Source organism: Pinus tabuliformis, chromosome 6 (assembly GCF_031772625.1).
Source record: "Pinus tabuliformis cultivar Carrire ecotype Pingquan chromosome 6, CPIR1, whole genome shotgun sequence".
NCBI classification, from domain to species: domain Eukaryota; kingdom Viridiplantae; phylum Streptophyta; class Pinopsida; order Pinales; family Pinaceae; genus Pinus; species Pinus tabuliformis.
This window is the reverse complement of record NC_142292.1, coordinates 642614518-642619037: the sequence shown is the minus strand read 5'-3', so window position 1 is coordinate 642619037 and position 4520 is coordinate 642614518.

The window sequence follows — 4520 nt, the reverse complement described above, 5'->3', positions numbered from 1 at the left end:
AATTTGAATCTTACACACTCTCTGCAATTCATCCTCATCAACTCACAATCCTTGTGAATTTACCCAATCAAAGCAGAGGCAGTCTTACATAGCCTGCCTATTCCATTTGAAGAAAATTTCTAGCATTATCTACATTGACTCTTTCATTTGAGCTTTGAGGAACCTTGCAAGCTATTACACTTACCTTGTTTAAATCAGAAACTACATAATGGCTGCTCCTGCAACCACAGCTTTCAGTGTTACCCCCATAAATCCACCAAATAAAGACCTGGAGTCCTTGCCTCTTGCTGACAAGGACTACCTCATCCAAGATTTTGTAGGTGATAGAGACCATTTGCAGACCTTCAGGGAATTGAGAGATGATTATTTAAATGGTAAGGATACATATGGGATATGGGAGTCAAATCTGCCATACTACTTTCTCCCATCTGTTAACATTTTTCCAGAGATTATCCGCCTATGTGCTGAGAATTATGATGCAAACCACAGAGCTGTCAAGTCTCCATCTGGGAGCATCCTCTTTCACATTAATGCTGAGTCCATCAACGAGATGCTCAAATTCAAGCAAACTCAGCTGCTGTTCCCTTTCTCCATGAACTATCTGCTGGATACAGGTGCCAAGATGACCACTAAGGACAGGCAAAAGATCACCCAGACATTTATGAGGCCTGACTGCCAGCCCACAGGGCCACCTCCCTACTTATATGTCCACTTCACTGATATAGGCAAACTTCTGCTGGAAGTGATTTCATATGTGCTGGGCTATAAGACCAGTGAATTTGTTGATGAGACAGTGTTGGTATTACTATCTGCTTATAGCCCAGGCCAGCCTCCTGCCTACAAATATAATTTTGCCAAGTTCATAGCCAACAAGATACATGAGCATCTTTTCAAAGTAGACAGGGAAGGCATCTTCAAGTATTCATCTTATATCTACCACCTATTCATGTACTACCAGTCTGAGGTTTTCCCATGCCACATTAAGAAGCTGGATTCTAAAGGAGAAAGAAGATCTGTTATCTTCTGGACATCTGTCTTCCACCAAGTACAAAATTCACCATATACATATTGTGAATTCATTGATCAATTTGTTTACCCAGTCTCTTGTTTGTTGATGAGGTCCCCTCCTCCCAGAATGTCATTTGAAATACAGAAAGTCCTGCAGCTCTCCAAGAATTATAAAATAGGTGATTGGTACCTATACCAGGATCATACAGTCATCAGAATCTATGGCTGTGAGCTCTGTCCATACAGGCTCCCAAAATATGTGCCCATGAGACTGTTTGCCTTGGAGTATTATAGGCAGCTCATTCACTCTGATCTCACTCATTTTCACAGCTCCAAGAAGAAAGCCCATCTCAAATTCAAGCACCACCTAGGCCCCTTCATTATGAGTAAGAAAGAAGGATGGCAAGATGCTGAGCTAATCCTTAAAGATAAGTACATGCTCTCAAAAAGCTTCCGGTGGGTCCCCTATGACCCTGAAGGCTTCATCACTGCTAGAAGAGTAAAGTACAGGCTGCTAGGCTATGAGCATTGCAAATATCCACACATTGAACAGTATGCCAATCAGCAAGAATGGCTGCAAGATACTTTAATTGAAAAATTAACTGAAGAAGAGATAATGCAAAAGAATGTCAAGGATTTGGAAAAAACTCTTGACTTGGATTCTGTGCAGCAGGTGATCTTCAAGCCACCACATCTAGTGGGAGAAGGGACCTCGGCCACAACAACTGCACCAACCACACAGGCACCTTCTACAGCAACACCAGGTACAGATAAAGGGAAAGGAATAATGGGTGCTGAAGAAGAAACAGTGAAAGAACAGCCTGCCTCCTCAATTGGGCAGCAACAAGAGCACACCCCTCCTCCACAAACAGAGCCACCAGCAGCACCAATTTTGCAGACTCCAGCACATGAGGAGAGGGGTATGAAAAGAGACAGAGAAGAGTCCACTCCTGCTAGTGGATCCTCCCAGCAACCCGAGGCCAAGAGGCAAAGGGTTGATTCCCCAGAGATAGAAGAAATCAGTGAAGAAGTCCTTGACAGTTCAAGGAAAGATGGGGAAGGCAACCAGCAAACAGGTACAAGCTCCTTTCAGCAGGAGCAGGGAATCCAGCTTGGCTTGGAGGTATCCTCCTCCTCTCAGTAGAGCAAGAAGCCTAAAAGCACTAAGGCTTCTTTCAAGCAAATAAAGGCACAAAATGACTTGCTGAGAGTAGAAGTGTATAAACAGTTTCTAAATGCAACACCAACCCAGAAAGAAAGGCTAATGTCTGTATATGACATTCAAGAGGAGAAAATGATCCTCAGTCACTTTAAACCTAAGGTGTCGCAGCCGAAATCAGCTGCAGATTTTGTAAGGACAAGGGTGGAGGTCATGGCCAAGGACATTCATCCTATGGACCAAATAGAACTCCATAAGAAAACTGGAGAAATGGTCTATGCCACCTTGGTGGATAGGGCAACCATGGCCCATGAGTTAAAAGAATCACTGAAAAATACCAACATTCAGTTGGATTTTGAGAGAATGTCCTCCATGGCCAAGGACAACAGAATAAAATCGTTGGAGGACATCATTATCGACCTAGGACATGATCCTAAGGATCCAAAGGGCGTAAGGGCCCTCCTGAAGAAAAAAGAAGATGACCTCAATGCACTGAAGAAAAGGTTGAAGCTGCTGCCCACAGAGCACCCTCAGACAATAGAATTACAGAAGGAAAAGCAGGCCGATGAGCAACTAGACCTTATAATGCAACTCAACCAGAAGGTCCTTGATTTGGAGAAGGAACTTGAAGGAGCATTACAAGATAAGCAGGGAGAATCCACATCCCAAGCTCGTCCAACTACTTCAACCACTGCAACAACAACAGAGGCAGCAGTAGCCCCTGTGACAACCACAACCACAACAGAAGCATCAACAACAACAACTCCAGACTCCAGTACAAGCATGGAAGAATTGACTAAGGCTATTAAAGAAATGGAGCTCCAGGCCACTGAGATAAAGCAAGCCAAGGAAAAGTTGGCAGAGATAGAGACCAAGTATGATAAATCAAAGATGATTGTGGCAGAGCAAGGAAGAGAAATAAAGGCCCTCAAAGAAAAGATAAAGGCCTTGGAGAAAGAGCTTAATCTAGAAAGCACTATGGCTGAAATAAAAAGAATTTTGTGGGCCAGAATTGACCAATCCATCACTAAACAATGGAAGTCAATTAAAACTGTGCATGAAAAAATGGATTTAATTGGCCAGGCACAGATAGAAATTCAGAAGGCCAAAATAATGCTGGGAAACAGGCCTGAGCAAGCCAATAGAATGATTGATTTTCTGAATAACCAAACTAAGGAAGAACTGGCAGCCTTCGGCATTGTCAACAGAACAGAGGTTGTCCTTACAGCTAAAAAGGTGCTAACTCTTAGAAATTTTGTGCAAACCGTGGAGAGGAAATGCTATGAGATACAGGCTGAGGTGGATGAGTATAAACTCAAAATGGGAGCACTGCAGCAAAAGGGACTGCCTAGCCTACTAAACGGTGCAGGAAGACTGATCCCCCGAGAGAAATATGCCACTAGAATGTCGAATTATATTGAAAATCAAATCACTGCATCTGGCAGTACTTCTGAGGAAACAGGGCCTCCAACACGGCAGAGCCTATACAATAAACTTGAAGGTCTATTTTTCATTGAAAATGAGGTAAATCACCTTTTTGAGATTCCTCCAAATTTTTACAGATATACAGAAGCAGATGAAACTTAGTAAAGATTCGAAGACACCAAATGCCTAAGGAGGACTGGTGGTAGGCAATGCTTCAAATTTTGCCACAATAGCCTCAGCTGCTCAATCATTGCTAGCTCCAACTCAGAAAAAGTCAAGCAACAGAATAAAGTCAGCATTTAAGGCAGCCGAAAGGTGACTCAGCATATGGACAACGACAACAAGCCTAAGAGATAAGATAAATATGCAATTTTTGGATAGCGTATCCTCGGCCGACTCCAATAGCCACAAAGTCAACAGTTTCTGACTATCTTTGGCAGCTAAGGGACTGATGAGTTACTACAGCTTTTACTTTCTCAGCTACCATGCTCCAGGAGTTGGCATGACATTAATGAAACATTTACTCATCAGATAGATATTTTCTTATGTAAATTATGTATATATACCTCCCCTGGCAACGTATAGGGGGTTGGTGATTTTGATTCTGAGGAAAATTTATTGTATACTTTCAGACTATCTAATACAAAAGGCTGGATAAGTTCAGTGATTTCCTGAGAAGTTTGATGTCTTGCTGATGCTATGCGTGCTGTTGCAGAATTCCTGTGCTGTCTAATGGACCAATAAGTTTTCTCTATCTATGTTTTGTCTTCTTATGTTTATCTAAATCATATACATGTTTCACTAATCTAGTAGTAGGGAAAAGGAATAGTACAGGAAATGTTCGACTACATCTTGTGCTCAATCTCTATTGCTGTAAATGGTTTCTTCAGAATTGACCATGAACATGAATTCTCAATTGCTCATGTTT